The sequence below is a fragment of the Pseudopipra pipra genome, chromosome 4 (genome assembly GCF_036250125.1).
Source record: "Pseudopipra pipra isolate bDixPip1 chromosome 4, bDixPip1.hap1, whole genome shotgun sequence".
Classification (NCBI taxonomy): Eukaryota; Metazoa; Chordata; class Aves; order Passeriformes; family Pipridae; genus Pseudopipra; species Pseudopipra pipra.
Window position 1 is genome coordinate 18,206,847 of NC_087552.1, and position 20,184 is coordinate 18,227,030.

The window sequence follows — 20,184 nt, forward strand, 5'->3', positions numbered from 1 at the left end:
CCTTCTTCTGATCTAGCTACAACCCAGCCCAGCAACACAGTCATTCCAAGAACTTTTATGTACTGCAAGCATTTCAGTGTATCTCAAGCCACAGTGTAAGATCCATTCATTTATGACTTCATGAAGAGAGAAGAAAGATTTCTTCTGGGGTTTACTGTATTTTTTTGGGTTTTTTAGTTAGTTCTCTTCCAGACAGGCCACTACATCCCAGGTCTGGAGTTTTGCACAGAATCAAGCAGAACTCAAAGCCTTGGCAAAAACCTCTTTCCACCCTATGTCACAAATTGGACTTTTAGAAAGTTACTTGATCTGTCACATACCCATCATTATCTCTTGGTTCCTCTTCATCCTCATTCACCAGTGGCACAACTGAATTGTCTGCTGCACTGGAAACAAGTGGGTGCTCCTGGTTCTGCTCCCACTGATGGAACGAGGTACAAACAAAGGCAGTTTAGGAACCATCTGAAGCCCCTCCTCCCTGCTCCCCTCTTTCAGATCCCTAATTGGATGTAGGCTGCAGCCAAATCTTTTCCTTTTTCTGCCCCAAAGAGGCAAATTCAGCAGTGATAGCCATAAACAATCCATGTGAGATGAACGGCTGCTGAAGAAAGGAAACCACAGTAGGGGTTTGGAGTAAAGAATTCAACTTTGATGCTGCACTGGCACCAGGCTAATAGGACTTGGAGTATCTGCAATCAGTCAGTATCTGCCAGAATAATAAGGAACCCACAGATGTGCCATCTTGGCAAGGGTTCCTCCCTGTGTGTACACCCCTGAGAAGTGACTTGGAGGGACGTGCTAGTTGGAGCTGCAAAGCAAGGGCTGTGCTCAAGCCAGCTGCCCGTAGCATCCCACATCAGCCAGCTGAGCTGTGCAGATCCCCCTCTGTCCTCTTTGCCCTTCCATAAAGCTGAAAGGATAACAACATGTGGATCCTTACCTCTGAGGAGTCATCTATCCAAATTGGAGAGGTAACAGTAGCTGCTGGCCATGTTCTAGAAGAACAGAACCAGAAAGAACACACAGCCATTAATTTCACTGTGCATGGAGGGTTACCAACACATAAAGTGTCCGAAATTAAAACATCCCCTTCTCTGATCTAGCAACATCCCAGCCCAGCAACACAACCATTTCAAGAGCTTTTATGTACTTCAAGCATTTCAGTGTGTCTCAAGCCACAGTGTAAGATCCATTTGTTAATGACTCCACGAACAGAGAAGAAAGGTTTCTGCTGGATTTTGCAGCAGATTTTGTGGGCAACAACCTCTTTCAACCCTATGTCAGAAATCAGACTGTAGAAAGACACTTCATCTGTCACATACCCATCATTATCTCTTGGTTCCTCTTCATCATCACTTGTCAGTAGCACAACTGAATTATCTGCTGCACTGGAAACAAGTGGGTTTCCAGCTGGGTGCTGCTGGTTCTGCTCCCACTGCTGCAACGGGGTCGAAATGGAGGCAGCTTAGAACTACCTGTAGCCCCTCCTCCCTGCTCCCCTCTTTCAGTTCCCCAATTGGATTTAGGCTGGAGGTGTTTCTATCCCTCTTTCTGCCCTAACCAGGCAAATTCAAGGGTGATATCCGTAACTACTCGTATGACATGAACAGCTGCTGAAGAAAGGAAGCCACAAGAGGGGTTGCAGTAAAGAATTCAAGCCTGGCTGCTGTGTTGGTGCCAGGCAAATAGATCTTAGATGTCTGCATTCAGTCCATTACTGCTATAATATCGGGAACCCACAGATCTTCCAGTGCCATCTTGGCGAGGGATCCCCCTCTACAGGCACCCCTGAGAAGTGACTTGGAGGGATGTGCTACTTGGAGCTTCAAAGCAAGGGCTGTGCTTCAAGCCAGCTGCCTCTAGCATGCCATGTTAGCCAAATGAGTTATGCAGCTCCTGCCCTGCTCCATTCCCCCTCCCACAGAAAATGAAAAGGTGGCAACATGTGGATTCTTACCCCTAGGAAGCAATACTGCTCCAGCACATTTGTAAGGGTAGCACTGGGTCTTGTGGTAGAGAGAAGAGAGCAAGAAAAAAATTCAGCTGTTAATTGCACCATTCATCAGGGGTTAGTGATACATAAATTGTCAGAAATCAAAACATCCCTTCTTCTGATCTAGCTACAACCCAGCCCAGCAACACAATCATTCCAAGAACTTTTATGTACTGCAAGCATTTCAGTGTATCTCAAGCCACAGTGTAAGATCCATTCATTTATGAGTTCATGAAGAGAGAAGAAAGATTTCTTCTGGGGTTTACTGGATTTTTGGGGGTTTTTTAGTTAGTTCTCTTCCAGACAGGCCACTACATCCCAGGTCTGGAGTTTTGCACAGAATCAAGCAGAACTCAAAGCCTTGGCAAAAACCTCTTTCCACCCTATGTCAGACATTGGACTTTTAGAAAGTTACTTGATCTGTCACATACCCATCATTATCTCTTGGTTCCTCTTCATCATCATTCACCAGTGGCACAACTGAATTGTCTGCTGCACTGGAAACAAGTGGGTGCTCCTGGTTCTGCTCCCACTGATGGAACGAGGTACAAACAAAGGCAGTTTAGGAACCATCTGAAGCCCCTCCTCCCTGCTCCCCTCTTTCAGATCCCTAATTGGATGTAGGCTGCAGCCAAATCTTTTCCTTTTTCTGCCCCAAAGAGGCAAATTCAGCAGTGATAGCCATAAACAATCCATGTGAGATGAACGGCTGCTGAAGAAAGGAAACCACAAGAGGGGTTTGGAGTAAAGAATTCAACTTTGATGCTGCACTGGCACCAGGCTAATAGGACTTGGAGTATCTGCAATCAGTCAGTATCTGCCAGAATAATAAGGAACCCACAGATGTGCCATCTTGGCAAGGGTTCCTCCCTGTGTGTACACCCCTGAGAAGTGACTTGGAGGGACGTGCTAGTTGGAGCTGCAAAGCAAGGTCAGTGCTCAAGCCAGCTGCCCGTAGCATCCCACATCAGCCAGCTGAGCTGTGCAGATCCCCCTCTGTCCTCTTTGCCCTCCCATAAAGCTGAAAGGATAACAGCATGTGGATCCTTACCTCTGAGGAGTCATCTCTCCAAATTGGAGAGGTAACAGTAGCTGCTGGCCGTGTGCTAGAAGAACCAGAAAGAACACACAGCCATTAATTTCACTGTGCATGGAGGGTTACCAACACATAAAGTGTCAGAAATTAAAACATCCCCTTCTCTGATCTAGCAACATCCCAGCCCAGCAACACAACCATTTCAAGACATTTTATGTACTTCAAGCATTTCAGTGTGTCTCAAGCCACAGTGTAAGATCCATTTGTTAATGACTCCACGAACAGAGAAGAAAGGTTTCTGCTGGATTTTGCAGCAGATTTTGTGGGCAACAACCTTTTTCAACCCTATGTCAGAAATTCGACTGTAGAAAGACACTTCATCTGTCACATACCCATCATTATCTCTTGGTTCCTCTTCATCATCACTTGTCAGTAGCACAACTGAATTATCTGCTGCACTGGAAACAAGTGGGTTTCCAGCTGGGTGCTGCTGGTTCTGCTCCCACTGCTGCAACGGGGTCGAAATGGAGGCAGCTTAGAACTACCTGTAGCCCCTCCTCCCTGCTCCCCTCTTTCAGTTCCCCAATTGGATTTAGGCTGGAGGTGTTTCTATCCCTCTTTCTGCCCTAACCAGGCAAATTCAAGGGTGATATCCGTAACTACTCGTATGACATGAACAGCTGCTGAAGAAAGGAAGCCACAAGAGGGGTTGCAGTAAAGAATTCAAGCCTGGCTGCTGTGTTGGTGCCAGGCAAATAGATCTTAGATGTCTGCATTCAGTCCATTACTGCTATAATTATCGGGAACCCACAGATCTTCCAGTGCCATCTTGGCAAGGGATCCCCCTCTACAGGCACCCCTGAGAAGTGACTTGGAGGGATGTGCTACTTGGAGCTGCAAAGCAAGGGCTGTGCTCAAGCCAGCTGCCTGTAGCATCCCACATCAGCCAGCTGAGCTGTGCAGATCCCCCTCTGTCCTCTTTGCCCTCCCATAAAGCTGAAAGGATAACAACATGTGGATCCTTACCTCTGAGGAGTCATCTATCCAAATTGGAGAGGTAACAATACCTACTGGCCGTGTGCTAGAGAGAAGAGAACTTGAAGGAAAATGCAGCCATTAATTTCATTGTGCATGGAGGGTTACCAACACATAAAGTGTCAGAAATCAAAGCATCCTTTATTCTGATCTAGCAACATCCCAGCCCAGCAACACAATCATTTGAAGGGCTTTTATGTACTTCAAACATTTCACTGTGTCTCAAGCCACAGTGTAAGATCCATTCCTTATATCCTTAATGAGATAAAAAAGGTTTCTGCTGGATTTTACTGGTTTTTTGGATGGGCTTTCAAAAACAGACAGGCCACTATATTCCAGGTCTGAATTTTTCACACAGAATCAAGTAGAACTCAAAGCCTTGGCAAAAACCTATTTCTACCCTGTGTCAGAAATTAGACTTTAGAGAGTTACTTTATCTGTCACATACCCATCATTATCTCTCGGTTCCTCTTCATCATCACTTGTCAGTAGCACAACTGAATTATCTGCTGCACTGGAAACAACTGGGTTTCCAGCTGGGTGCTGCTGGTTCTGCTCGCACTGCTGCAACGGGGTCGAAGTGGAGGCAGCTTAGGAACCACATGTAGCCCTTTCTCCCTGCTCCCCTCTTTCAGTTCCCTAATTGGATTTAGGCTGGAGGTGTTTCTTTCCCTCTTTCTGCCCTAAACAGGCAAATTCAGCAGTGATAGCCATGAACACTTCCTATTAGATGAACACCTCAGTGTCCAGGAGTACCTTAAATGGAAGTTGCAGGTAAACACTTAATATTTGAGGAGTCAAAGTCTTCCTGTCCTCTCCTTTTCTTTTTCTTTAAATCCCTGGCCTGTATGATGAGGATCTCTGGAATAACTTCCCTTTTAAATTGCATCTCCTTCTGTTACATTACCAATGACTGGTAAATGTTGTGCCCAAGTTCTGGAGCAACAGGCTCTTTTAAACTACTTTTTCACTACAAGGGATACTTGGAAGTGTTAATGTGTTCAGAGGTGCATTTGACTGGTAACTCTGTCTAAAGTGGTCAATCAGAGCTGTGTTTCAACCCTGGAGGTCAGGCTACCTAGTTAGATGCCAGAAGATAGGCCCAGGAGCACAGGAGAAAACTAATTTGACTGCAAGATGGACAGAAGTGTGCCATTCATTACTTACCACAGCAGAATCATCACCAGTTAGATCAATGACTTCAGGCTCAGCAGATTCGTCGGTGAGATCTATGATTTCGTCAACAGCTGAAAAAGAGAAATGGGCTGTCACTGTGGAACAGGCTGAGGTAGATTCGATTGTGCCTTGGGTCTCTTCTCTTCAGGAATGTGGCCAAAATGTCACTCAAGCTTTGCCCTCAACAGTCCACAGAGACCATTACCAGCCCTGTTTTTTCACAGGTGGCAGTGCAAGAGGAACAGCAGCTGAACTTCTCACACAATTCTGTTGGATAACAATATCTTGTGGGAGGTACACACCAACAGATGATTCATCTAACATAGGGTAATGTTTATCAGACAGAAAAAAAACCCAAAACAAAACCCAAAGCAGAACCAGAATCGTAGAGGGTATCCTAATTTTACAGTACCATGCTGTACATGTTCCCCTGAGGGATGGGGCACAGCTAGCTTTTCCTTATCTTCTTCCAGCTTCAGAGATCTCATACTTAGTTTGCCACCCTCTGTAGTGGCAGCTGTGGCACCTGCCAGCTCATCAGAGTTCATTCAGATGTCTGAGCAGCACTTGAGGACCTTTGATACACAGCTCATCTCCCTCATTTTAGTGGAAATTCTCTCTCATTCTCTTTCAAATGAGAGCATGGAATCTCTCTCATTTTAGTGGAAAATGGATCACAGCTCAGTAACAAACCCAAATGGTTGTGAGAAGGCTTGTTGTTTAGGGATGCCGTACTAGGCACTTCCTAAAATCCCATGTTTCCCTTCCTCCCCAGTAAAGGGCCTAGAAACTGGCAAAAGCATATGTTCAGCTGTATGTCAAACCTCTAGAAGCAGTTTCTGTTCTTACCAAGATCAAAAGAAAGCACACGACTTTCTTCGAGGTCTATTGGCTCTGCTGCTGAAGCCTCACCTGCACTAGAAGCCAGCAGCCTGCTTCGTTTCGGAGCTTGTCTGGAATTAACGGCTCCTCCACGGCGCTTTCGCCGATTCTAAGAGAGAACAAAGCCTTAGCATTTGGTGTGGGAGTAATATTAACGGGGCCCTCATTTTTGCAACACCAGTGAAAGTACACGAGGATACAGAAAACAACTCCACAACGTCTGGAATACACATTGAATGGTGCTCTGGGTCATTCCTGCCTGAGCCCATTGCATCAGAGAAAGGAAACCACAAGAGGGGTTTGGAGTAAAGAATTCAAGTTTGATGCTGCACTGGCACCAGGCTAATAGGACTTGGAGTATCTGCAATCAGTCAGTATCTACCAGAATAATAAGGAACCCACAGATGTGCCATCTTGGCAAGGGTTCCTCCCTGTGTGTACACCCCTGAGAAGTGACTTGGAGGGACGTGCTAGTTGGAGCTGCAAAGCAAGGTCTGTGCTCAAGCCAGCTGCCCGTAGCATCCCACATCAGCCAGCTGAGCTGTGCAGATCCCCCTCTGTCCTCTTTGCCCTCCCATAAAGCTGAAAGGATAACAACATGTGAATCCTTACCTCTGAGGAGTCATCTATCCAAATTGGAGAGGTAACAGTAGCTGCTGGCCGTGTGCTAGAGAGAATAGAACTTGAAAGAAAATGCAGCCATTAATTTCACTGTGCATGGAGGGTTACCAACACATGAAGTGTCAGAAATTAAAACATCCTTTAGTCGGACCTAGCAACATCCCAGCCCAGCAACACAATCATTTGAAGGGCTTTTATGTACTTCAAGCATTTCAGTGTGTCTCAAGCCACAGTGTAAGATCCATTCCTTAATTCCTTAATGAGATAAAAAAGCTTTCTTCTGGATTTTACTGGATTTTTGGATGGGATTTCAAAAACAGACAGGCCACTTTATTCCAGGTCTGAATTTTTCACACAGAATCAAGCAGAACTCAAAGCCTTGGCAAAGACCTATTTCTACCCTGTGTCAGAAATTAGACTGTAGAAAGACACTTCATCTGTCACATACCCATCATTATCTCTTGGTTCCTCTTCATCATCACTGGTCAGTAGCACAACTGAATTATCTGCTGCACTGGAAACAACTGGGTTTCCAGTTGGGTGCTGCTGGTTCTGCTCGCACTGCTGCAACGGGGTCGAAATGGAGGCAGCTTAGGAACCACATGTAGCCCCTCCTCCCTGCTCCCCTCTTTCAGTTCCCTAATTGGATTTAGGCTGGAGGTGTTTCTTTCCCTCTTTCTGCCCTAAACAGGCAAATTCAGCAGTGATAGCCATGAACACTTCCTATTAGATGAACACCTCAGTGACCAGGAGTACCTTAAATGGATGTTGCAGGTAAACACTTAATATTTGAGGAGTCAAAGTCTTCCTGTCCTCTCCTTTTCTTTTTCTTTAAATCCCTGGCCTGTATGATGAGGATCTCTGGAATAACTTCCCTTTTAAATTGCATCTCCTTCTGTTACATTACCAATGACTGGTAAATGTTGTGCCCAAGTTCTGGAGCAACAGGCTCTTTTAAACTACTTTTTCACTACAAGGGATACTTGGAAGTGTTAATGTGTTCAGAGGTGCATTTGACTGGTAACTCTGTCTAAAGTGGTCAATCAGAGCTGTGTTTCAACCCTGGAGGTCAGGCTACCTAGTTAGATGCCAGAAGATAGGCCCAGGAGCACAGGAGAAAACTAATTTGACTGCAAGATGGACAGAAGTGTGCCATTCATTACTTACCACAGCAGAATCATCACCAGTTAGATCAATGACTTCAGGCTCAGCAGATTCGTCGGTGAGATCTATGATTTCGTCAACAGCTGAAAAAGAGAAATGGGCTGTCACTGTGGAACAGGCTGAGGTAGATTCAATTGTGCCTTGGGTCTCTTCTCTTCAGGAATGTGGCCAAAATGTCACTCAAGCTTTGCCCTCAACAGTCCACAGAGACCATTACCAGCCCTGTTTTTTCACAGGTGGCAGTGCAAGAGGAACAGCAGCTGAACTTCTCACACAATTCTGTTGGATAACAATATCTTGTGGGAGGTACACACCAACAGATGATTCATCTAACATAGGGTAATGTTTATCAGACAGAAAAAAAACCCAAAACAAAACCCAAAGCAGAACCAGAATCGTAGAGGGTATCCTAATTTTACAGTACCATGCTGTACATGTTCCCCTGAGGGATGGGGCACAGCTAGCTTTTCCTTATCTTCTTCCAGCTTCAGAGATCTCATACTTAGTTTGCCACCCTCTGTAGTGGCAGCTGTGGCACCTGCCAGCTCATCAGAGTTCATTCAGATGTCTGAGCAGCACTTGAGGACCTTTGATACACAGCTCATCTCCCTCATTTTAGTGGAAATTCTCTCTCATTCTCTTTCAAATGAGAGCATGGAATCTCTCTCATTTTAGTGGAAAATGGATCACAGCTCAGTAACAAACCCAAATGGTTGTGAGAAGGCTTGTTGTTTAGGGATGCCGTACTAGGCACTTCCTAAAATCCCATGTTTCCCTTCCTCCCCAGGAAAGGGCCTAGAAACTGGCAAAAGCATATGTTCAGCTGTATGTCAAACCTCTAGAAGCAGTTTCTGTTCTTACCAAGATCAAAAGAAAGCACACGACTTTCTTCGAGGTCTATTGGCTCTGCTGCTGAAGCCTCACCTGCACTAGAAGCCAGCAGCCTGCTTCGTTTCGGAGCTTGTCTGGAATTAATGGCTCCTCCAGGGCACTTTCGCCGATTCTAAGAGAGAACAAAGCCTTAGCATTTGGTGTGGGAGTAATATTAACGGGGCCCTCATTTTTGCAACACCAGTGAAAGTACACGAGGATACAGAAAACAACTCCACAACGGCTGGAATACACATTGAATGGTGCTCTGGGTCATTCCTGCCTGAGCCCATTGCATCAGAGAAAGGAAACCACAATAGGGGTTTGGAGTAAAGAATTCAAGTTTGATGCTGCACTGGCACCAGGCTAATAGGACTTGGAGTATCTGCAATCAGTCAGTATCTACCAGAATAATAAGGAACCCACAGATGTGCCATCTTGGCAAGGGTTCCTCCCTGTGTGTACACCCCTGAGAAGTGACTTGGAGGGACGTGCTAGTTGGAGCTGCAAAGCAAGGTCTGTGCTCAAGCCAGCTGCCCGTAGCATCCCACATCAGCCAGCTGAGCTGTGCAGATCCCCCTCTGTCCTCTTTGCCCTCCCATAAAGCTGAAAGGATAACAACATGTGGATCCTTACCTCTGAGGAGTCATCTATCCAAATTGGAGAGGTAACAGTAGCTGCTGGCCGTGTGCTAGAGAGAATAGAACTTGAAAGAAAAGGCAGCCATTAATTTCACTGTGCATGGAGGGTTACCAACACATGAAGTGTCAGAAATTAAAACATCCTTTAGTCGGACCTAGCAACATCCCAGCCCAGCAACACAATCATTTGAAGGGCTTTTATGTACTTCAAGCATTTCAGTGTGTCTCAAGCCACAGTGTAAGATCCATTCCTTAATTCCTTAATGAGATAAAAAAGCTTTCTTCTGGATTTTACTGGATTTTTGGATGGGATTTCAAAAACAGACAGGCCACTTTATTCCAGGTCTGAATTTTTCACACAGAATCAAGCAGAACTCAAAGCCTTGGCAAAGACCTATTTCTACCCTGTGTCAGAAATTAGACTGTAGAAAGACACTTCATCTGTCACATACCCATCATTATCTCTTGGTTCCTCTTCATCATCACTGGTCAGTAGCACAACTGAATTATCTGCTGCACTGGAAACAACTGGGTTTCCAGTTGGGTGCTGCTGGTTCTGCTCGCACTGCTGCAACGGGGTCGAAATGGAGGCAGCTTAGGAACCACATGTAGCCCCTCCTCCCTGCTCCCCTCTTTCAGTTCCCTAATTGGATTTAGGCTGGAGGTGTTTCTTTCCCTCTTTCTGCCCTAAACAGGCAAATTCAGCAGTGATAGCCATGAACACTTCCTATTAGATGAACACCTCAGTGTCCAGGAGCACCTTATATGGATGTTGCAGGTAAACACTTAATATTTGAGGAGTCAAAGTCTTCCTGTCCTCTCCTTTTCTTTTTCTTTAAATCCCTGGCCTGTATGATGAGGATCTCTGGAATAACTTCCCTTTTAAATTGCATCTCCTTCTGTTACATTACCAATGACTGGTAAATGTTGTGCCCAAGTTCTGGAGCAACAGGCTCTTTTAAACTACTTTTTCACTACAAGGGATACTTGGAAGTGTTAATGTGTTCAGAGGTGCATTTGACTGGTAACTCTGTCTAAAGTGGTCAATCAGAGCTGTGTTTCAACCCTGGAGGTCAGGCTACCTAGTTAGATGCCAGAAGATAGGCCCAGGAGCACAGGAGAAAACTAATTTGACTGCAAGATGGACAGAAGTGTGCCATTCATTACTTACCACAGCAGAATCATCACCAGTTAGATCAATGACTTCAGGCTCAGCAGATTCGTCGGTGAGATCTATGATTTCGTCAACAGCTGAAAAAGAGAAATGGGCTGTCACTGTGGAACAGGCTGAGGTAGATTCAATTGTGCCTTGGGTCTCTTCTCTTCAGGAATGTGGCCAAAATGTCACTCAAGCTTTGCCCTCAACAGTCCACAGAGACCATTACCAGCCCTGTTTTTTCACAGGTGGCAGTGCAAGAGGAACAGCAGCTGAACTTCACACAATTCTGTTGGATAACAATATCTTGTGGGAGGTACACACCAACAGATGATTCATCTAACATAGGGTAATGTTTATCAGACAGAAAAAAAACCCAAAACAAAACCCAAAGCAGAACCAGAATCGTAGAGGGTATCCTAATTTTACAGTACCATGCTGTACATGTTCCCCTGAGGGATGGGGCACAGCTAGCTTTTCCTTATCTTCTTCCAGCTTCAGAGATCTCATACTTAGTTTGCCACCCTCTGTAGTGGCAGCTGTGGCACCTGCCAGCTCATCAGAGTTCATTCAGATGTCTGAGCAGCACTTGAGGACCTTTGATACACAGCTCATCTCCCTCATTTTAGTGGAAATTCTCTCTCATTCTCTTTCAAATGAGAGCATGGAATCTCTCTCATTTTAGTGGAAAATGGATCACAGCTCAGTAACAAACCCAAATGGTTGTGAGAAGGCTTGTTGTTTAGGGATGCCGTACTAGGCACTTCCTAAAATCCCATGTTTCCCTTCCTCCCCAGGAAAGGGCCTAGAAACTGGCAAAAGCATATGTTCAGCTGTATGTCAAACCTCTAGAAGCAGTTTCTGTTCTTACCAAGATCAAAAGAAAGCACACGACTTTCTTCGAGGTCTATTGGCTCTGCTGCTGAAGCCTCACCTGCACTAGAAGCCAGCAGCCTGCTTCGTTTCGGAGCTTGTCTGGAATTAATGGCTCCTCCAGGGCACTTTCGCCGATTCTAAGAGAGAACAAAGCCTTAGCATTTGGTGTGGGAGTAATATTAACGGGGCCCTCATTTTTGCAACACCAGTGAAAGTACACGAGGATACAGAAAACAACTCCACAACGGCTGGAATACACATTGAATGGTGCTCTGGGTCATTCCTGCCTGAGCCCATTGCATCAGAGAAAGGAAACCACAATAGGGGTTTGGAGTAAAGAATTCAAGTTTGATGCTGCACTGGCACCAGGCTAATAGGACTTGGAGTATCTGCAATCAGTCAGTATCTACCAGAATAATAAGGAACCCACAGATGTGCCATCTTGGCAAGGGTTCCTCCCTGTGTGTACACCCCTGAGAAGTGACTTGGAGGGACGTGCTAGTTGGAGCTGCAAAGCAAGGTCTGTGCTCAAGCCAGCTGCCCGTAGCATCCCACATCAGCCAGCTGAGCTGTGCAGATCCCCCTCTGTCCTCTTTGCCCTCCCATAAAGCTGAAAGGATAACAACATGTGGATCCTTACCTCTGAGGAGTCATCTATCCAAATTGGAGAGGTAACAGTAGCTGCTGGCCGTGTGCTAGAGAGAATAGAACTTGAAAGAAAAGGCAGCCATTAATTTCACTGTGCATGGAGGGTTACCAACACATGAAGTGTCAGAAATTAAAACATCCTTTAGTCGGACCTAGCAACATCCCAGCCCAGCAACACAATCATTTGAAGGGCTTTTATGTACTTCAAGCATTTCAGTGTGTCTCAAGCCACAGTGTAAGATCCATTCCTTAATTCCTTAATGAGATAAAAAAGCTTTCTTCTGGATTTTACTGGATTTTTGGATGGGATTTCAAAAACAGACAGGCCACTTTATTCCAGGTCTGAATTTTTCACACAGAATCAAGCAGAACTCAAAGCCTTGGCAAAGACCTATTTCTACCCTGTGTCAGAAATTAGACTGTAGAAAGACACTTCATCTGTCACATACCCATCATTATCTCTTGGTTCCTCTTCATCATCACTGGTCAGTAGCACAACTGAATTATCTGCTGCACTGGAAACAACTGGGTTTCCAGTTGGGTGCTGCTGGTTCTGCTCGCACTGCTGCAACGGGGTCGAAATGGAGGCAGCTTAGGAACCACATGTAGCCCCTCCTCCCTGCTCCCCTCTTTCAGTTCCCTAATTGGATTTAGGCTGGAGGTGTTTCTTTCCCTCTTTCTGCCCTAAACAGGCAAATTCAGCAGTGATAGCCATGAACACTTCCTATTAGATGAACACCTCAGTGTCCAGGAGCACCTTATATGGATGTTGCAGGTAAACACTTAATATTTGAGGAGTCAAAGTCTTCCTGTCCTCTCCTTTTCTTTTTCTTTAAATCCCTGGCCTGTATGATGAGGATCTCTGGAATAACTTCCCTTTTAAATTGCATCTCCTTCTGTTACATTACCAATGACTGGTAAATGTTGTGCCCAAGTTCTGGAGCAACAGGCTCTTTTAAACTACTTTTTCACTACAAGGGATACTTGGAAGTGTTAATGTGTTCAGAGGTGCATTTGACTGGTAACTCTGTCTAAAGTGGTCAATCAGAGCTGTGTTTCAACCCTGGAGGTCAGGCTACCTAGTTAGATGCCAGAAGATAGGCCCAGGAGCACAGGAGAAAACTAATTTGACTGCAAGATGGACAGAAGTGTGCCATTCATTACTTACCACAGCAGAATCATCACCAGTTAGATCAATGACTTCAGGCTCAGCAGATTCGTCGGTGAGATCTATGATTTCGTCAACAGCTGAAAAAGAGAAATGGGCTGTCACTGTGGAACAGGCTGAGGTAGATTCAATTGTGCCTTGGGTCTCTTCTCTTCAGGAATGTGGCCAAAATGTCACTCAAGCTTTGCCCTCAACAGTCCACAGAGACCATTACCAGCCCTGTTTTTTCACAGGTGGCAGTGCAAGAGGAACAGCAGCTGAACTTCACACAATTCTGTTGGATAACAATATCTTGTGGGAGGTACACACCAACAGATGATTCATCTAACATAGGGTAATGTTTATCAGACAGAAAAAAAACCCAAAACAAAACCCAAAGCAGAACCAGAATCGTAGAGGGTATCCTAATTTTACAGTACCATGCTGTACATGTTCCCCTGAGGGATGGGGCACAGCTAGCTTTTCCTTATCTTCTTCCAGCTTCAGAGATCTCATACTTAGTTTGCCACCCTCTGTAGTGGCAGCTGTGGCACCTGCCAGCTCATCAGAGTTCATTCAGATGTCTGAGCAGCACTTGAGGACCTTTGATACACAGCTCATCTCCCTCATTTTAGTGGAAATTCTCTCTCATTCTCTTTCAAATGAGAGCATGGAATCTCTCTCATTTTAGTGGAAAATGGATCACAGCTCAGTAACAAACCCAAATGGTTGTGAGAAGGCTTGTTGTTTAGGGATGCCGTACTAGGCACTTCCTAAAATCCCATGTTTCCCTTCCTCCCCAGGAAAGGGCCTAGAAACTGGCAAAAGCATATGTTCAGCTGTATGTCAAACCTCTAGAAGCAGTTTCTGTTCTTACCAAGATCAAAAGAAAGCACACGACTTTCTTCGAGGTCTATTGGCTCTGCTGCTGAAGCCTCACCTGCACTAGAAGCCAGCAGCCTGCTTCGTTTCGGAGCTTGTCTGGAATTAATGGCTCCTCCAGGGCACTTTCGCCGATTCTAAGAGAGAACAAAGCCTTAGCATTTGGTGTGGGAGTAATATTAACGGGGCCCTCATTTTTGCAACACCAGTGAAAGTACACGAGGATACAGAAAACAACTCCACAACGGCTGGAATACACATTGAATGGTGCTCTGGGTCATTCCTGCCTGAGCCCATTGCATCAGAGAAAGGAAACCACAATAGGGGTTTGGAGTAAAGAATTCAAGTTTGATGCTGCACTGGCACCAGGCTAATAGGACTTGGAGTATCTGCAATCAGTCAGTATCTACCAGAATAATAAGGAACCCACAGATGTGCCATCTTGGCAAGGGTTCCTCCCTGTGTGTACACCCCTGAGAAGTGACTTGGAGGGACGTGCTAGTTGGAGCTGCAAAGCAAGGTCTGTGCTCAAGCCAGCTGCCCGTAGCATCCCACATCAGCCAGCTGAGCTGTGCAGATCCCCCTCTGTCCTCTTTGCCCTCCCATAAAGCTGAAAGGATAACAACATGTGGATCCTTACCTCTGAGGAGTCATCTATCCAAATTGGAGAGGTAACAGTAGCTGCTGGCCGTGTGCTAGAGAGAATAGAACTTGAAAGAAAATGCAGCCATTAATTTCACTGTGCATGGAGGGTTACCAACACATGAAGTGTCAGAAATTAAAACATCCTTTAGTCGGACCTAGCAACATCCCAGCCCAGCAACACAATCATTTGAAGGGCTTTTATGTACTTCAAGCATTTCAGTGTGTCTCAAGCCACAGTGTAAGATCCATTCCTTAATTCCTTAATGAGATAAAAAAGCTTTCTTCTGGATTTTACTGGATTTTTGGATGGGATTTCAAAAACAGACAGGCCACTTTATTCCAGGTCTGAATTTTTCACACAGAATCAAGCAGAACTCAAAGCCTTGGCAAAGACCTATTTCTACCCTGTGTCAGAAATTAGACTGTAGAAAGACACTTCATCTGTCACATACCCATCATTATCTCTTGGTTCCTCTTCATCATCACTGGTCAGTAGCACAACTGAATTATCTGCTGCACTGGAAACAACTGGGTTTCCAGTTGGGTGCTGCTGGTTCTGCTCGCACTGCTGCAACGGGGTCGAAATGGAGGCAGCTTAGGAACCACATGTAGCCCCTCCTCCCTGCTCCCCTCTTTCAGTTCCCTAATTGGATTTAGGCTGGAGGTGTTTCTTTCCCTCTTTCTGCCCTAAACAGGCAAATTCAGCAGTGATAGCCATGAACACTTCCTATTAGATGAACACCTCAGTGTCCAGGAGCACCTTATATGGATGTTGCAGGTAAACACTTAATATTTGAGGAGTCAAAGTCTTCCTGTCCTCTCCTTTTCTTTTTCTTTAAATCCCTGGCCTGTATGATGAGGATCTCTGGAATAACTTCCCTTTTAAATTGCATCTCCTTCTGTTACATTACCAATGACTGGTAAATGTTGTGCCCAAGTTCTGGAGCAACAGGCTCTTTTAAACTACTTTTTCACTACAAGGGATACTTGGAAGTGTTAATGTGTTCAGAGGTGCATTTGACTGGTAACTCTGTCTAAAGTGGTCAATCAGAGCTGTGTTTCAACCCTGGAGGTCAGGCTACCTAGTTAGATGCCAGAAGATAGGCCCAGGAGCACAGGAGAAAACTAATTTGACTGCAAGATGGACAGAAGTGTGCCATTCATTACTTACCACAGCAGAATCATCACCAGTTAGATCAATGACTTCAGGCTCAGCAGATTCGTCGGTGAGATCTATGATTTCGTCAACAGCTGAAAAAGAGAAATGGGCTGTCACTGTGGAACAGGCTGAGGTAGATTCAATTGTGCCTTGGGTCTCTTCTCTTCAGGAATGTGGCCAAAATGTCACTCAAGCTTTGCCCTCAACAGTCCACAGAGACCATTACCAGCCCTGTTTTTTCACAGGTGGCAGTGCAAGAGGAACAGCAGCTGAACTTCACACAATTCTGTTGGATAACAATATCTTGTGGGAGGTACACACCAACAGATGATTCATCTAACATAGGGTAATGTTTATCAGACAGAAAAAAAACCCAAAACAAAACCCAAAGCAGAACCAGAATCGTAGAGGGTATCCTAATTTTACAGTACCATGCTGTACATGTTCCCCTGAGGGATGGGGCACAGCTAGCTTTTCCTTATCTTCTTCCAGCTTCAGAGATCTCATACTTAGTTTGCCACCCTCTGTAGTGGCAGCTGTGGCACCTGCCAGCTCATCAGAGTTCATTCAGATGTCTGAGCAGCACTTGAGGACCTTTGATACACAGCTCATCTCCCTCATTTTAGTGGAAATTCTCTCTCATTCTCTTTCAAATGAAAGCATGGAATCTCTCTCATTTTAGTGGAAAATGGATCACAGCTCAGTAACAAACCCAAATGGTTGTGAGAAGGCTTGTTGTTTAGGGATGCCGTACTAGGCACTTCCTAAAATCCCATGTTTCCCTTCCTCCCCAGTACAGGGCCTAGAAACTGGCAAAAGCATATGTTCAGCTGTATGTCAAACCTCTAGAAGCAGTTTCTGTTCTTACCAAGATCAAAAGAAAGCACACGACTTTCTTCGAGGTCTATTGGCTCTGCTGCTGAAGCCTCACCTGCACTAGAAGCCAGCAGCCTGCTTCGTTTCGGAGCTTGTCTGGAATTAATGGCTCCTCCAGGGCACTTTCGCCGATTCTAAGAGAGAACAAAGCCTTAGCATTTGGTGTGGGAGTAATATTAACGGGGCCCTCATTTTTGCAACACCAGTGAAAGTACACGAGGATACAGAAAACAACTCCACAACGTCTGGAATACACATTGAATGGTGCTCTGGGTCATTCCTGCCTGAGCCCATTGCATCAGAGAAAGGAAACCACAATAGGGGTTTGGAGTAAAGAATTCAAGTTTGATGCTGCACTGGCACCAGGCTAATAGGACTTGGAGTATCTGCAATCAGTCAGTATCTACCAGAATAATAAGGAACCCACAGATGTGCCATCTTGGCAAGGGTTCCTCCCTGTGTGTACACCCCTGAGAAGTGACTTGGAGGGACGTGCTAGTTGGAGCTGCAAAGCAAGGGCTGTGCTCAAGCCAGCTGCCCGTAGCATCCCACATCAGCCAGCTCAGCTGTGCAGATCCCCCTCTGTCCTCTTTGCCCTCCCATAAAGCTGAAAGGATAACAACATGTGGATCCTTACCTCTGAGGAGTCATCTATCCAAATTGGAGAGGTAACAGTAGCTGCTGGCCGTGTGCTAGAGAGAATAGAACTTGAAAGAAAAGGCAGCCATTAATTTCACTGTGCATGGAGGGTTACCAACACATGAAGTGTCAGAAATTAAAACATCCTTTAGTCGGACCTAGCAACATCCCAGCCCAGCAACACAATCATTTGAAGGGCTTTTATGTACTTCAAGCATTTCAGTGTGTCTCAAGCCACAGTGTAAGATCCATTCCTTAATTCCTTAATGAGATAAAAAAGCTTTCTTCTGGATTTTACTGGATTTTTGGATGGGATTTCAAAAACAGACAGGCCACTTTATTCCAGGTCTGAATTTTTCACACAGAATCAAGCAGAACTCAAAGCCTTGGCAAAGACCTATTTCTACCCTGTGTCAGAAATTAGACTGTAGAAAGACACTTCATCTGTCACATACCCATCATTATCTCTTGGTTCCTCTTCATCATCACTGGTCAGTAGCACAACTGAATTATCTGCTGCACTGGAAACAACTGGGTTTCCAGTTGGGTGCTGCTGGTTCTGCTCGCACTGCTGCAACGGGGTCGAAATGGAGGCAGCTTAGGAACCACATGTAGCCCCTCCTCCCTGCTCCCCTCTTTCAGTTCCCTAATTGGATTTAGGCTGGAGGTGTTTCTTTCCCTCTTTCTGCCCTAAACAGGCAAATTCAGCAGTGATAGCCATGAACACTTCCTATTAGATGAACACCTCAGTGACCAGGAGTACCTTAAATGGATGTTGCAGGTAAACACTTAATATTTGAGGAGTCAAAGTCTTCCTGTCCTCTCCTTTTCTTTTTCTTTAAATCCCTGGCCTGTATGATGAGGATCTCTGGAATAACTTCCCTTTTAAATTGCATCTCCTTCTGTTACATTACCAATGACTGGTAAATGTTGTGCCCAAGTTCTGGAGCAACAGGCTCTTTTCAACTACTTTTTCACTACAAGGGATACTTGGAAGTGTTAATGTGTTCAGAGGTGCATTTGACTGGTAACTCTGTCTAAAGTGGTCAATCAGAGCTGTGTTTCAACCCTGGAGGTCAGGCTACCTAGTTAGATGCCAGAAGATAGGCCCAGGAGCACAGGAGAAAACTAATTTGACTGCAAGATGGACAGAAGTGTGCCATTCATTACTTACCACAGCAGAATCATCACCAGTTAGATCAATGACTTCAGGCTCAGCAGATTCGTCGGTGAGATCTATGATTTCGTCAACAGCTGAAAAAGAGAAATGGGCTGTCACTGTGGAACAGGCTGAGGTAGATTCGATTGTGTTTTGGGTCTCTTCTCTTCAGGAATGTGGCCAAAATGTCACTCAAGCTTTGCCCTCAACAGTCCACAGAGACCATTACCAGCCCTGTTTTTTTCACAGGTGGCAGTGCAAGAGGAACAGCAGCTGAACTTCTCACACAATTCTGTTGGATAACAATATCTTGTGGGAGGTACACACCAACAGATGATTCATCTAACATAGGGTAATGTTTATCAGACAGAAAAAAAACCCAAAACAAAACCCAAAGCAGAACCAGAATCGTAGAGGGTATCCTAATTTTACAGTACCATGCTGTACATGTTCCCCTGAGGGATGGGGCACAGCTAGCTTTTCCTTATCTTCTTCCAGCTTCAGAGATCTCATACTTAGTTTGCCACCCTCTGTAGTGGCAGCTGTGGCACCTGCCAGCTCATCAGAGTTCATTCAGATGTCTGAGCAGCACTTGAGGACCTTTGATACACAGCTCATCTCCCTCATTTTAGTGGAAATTCTCTCTCATTCTCTTTCAAATGAGAGCATGGAATCTCTCTCATTTTAGTGGAAAATGGATCACAGCTCAGTAACAAACCCAAATGGTTGTGAGAAGGCTTGTTGTTTAGGGATGCCGTACTAGGCACTTCCTAAAATCCCATGTTTCCCTTCCTCCCCAGTAAAGGGCCTAGAAACTGGCAAAAGCATATGTTCAGCTGTATGTCAAACCTCTAGAAGCAGTTTCTGTTCTTACCAAGATCAAAAGAAAGCACACGACTTTCTTCGAGGTCTATTGGCTCTGCTGCTGAAGCCTCACCTGCACTAGAAGCCAGCAGCCTGCTTCGTTTCGGAGTTTGTCTGGAATTAACGGCTCCTCCACGGCGCTTTCGCCGATTCTAAGAGAGAACAAAGCCTTAGCATTTGGTGTGGGAGTAATATTAACGGGGCCCTCATTTTTGCAACACCAGTGAAAGTACACGAGGATACAGAAAACAACTCCACAACGTCTGGAATACACATTGAATGGTGCTCTGGGTCATTCCTACCTGAGCCCATTGCATCAAGGAAAAGACATCACCCCTGATCTCTTACCAGGTGCCTCACCAGGTAAAAGCCTATCCCAGTGGCTTGCAAAGAAGAAGACTAGTTCACAATTCTATCAGGGTGTTGCTCACACTGTAAGCATTTCTGAGCTATTGCTAGCACCCCAAGAGATTCAAAACCTTCAGTATCCCAGAACATGAAGTTACATAAAGTTTTAACAGGCTTCTCCTCCCGTGCCCTTGCTAAAAACTCTTGAAATCCTTTCTAGAAGTACCCCAGAAAATATGTTTCAGAAATCAGATTTGCATTGAGTAGTAAAGTACTTACTGTGCTCATGGTGTTTGGTGATCTAAAACCACTGGAAAAGTCAGTGGGACAAACACCAAAAAAGGAATTTCAGGGAAGTTACAGCAAT

General features: G+C 45.2%; 1 long non-coding RNA gene across 1 annotated transcript in view; it reads left to right on the plus strand.

Moving 5' to 3' along the window:
* Positions 1 to 20,184, plus strand: part of LOC135412873 (uncharacterized) — a 636,102-nt gene that overhangs the window by 595,851 nt on the left and 20,067 nt on the right. The gene's annotated exons all lie outside the window — the stretch shown is intronic.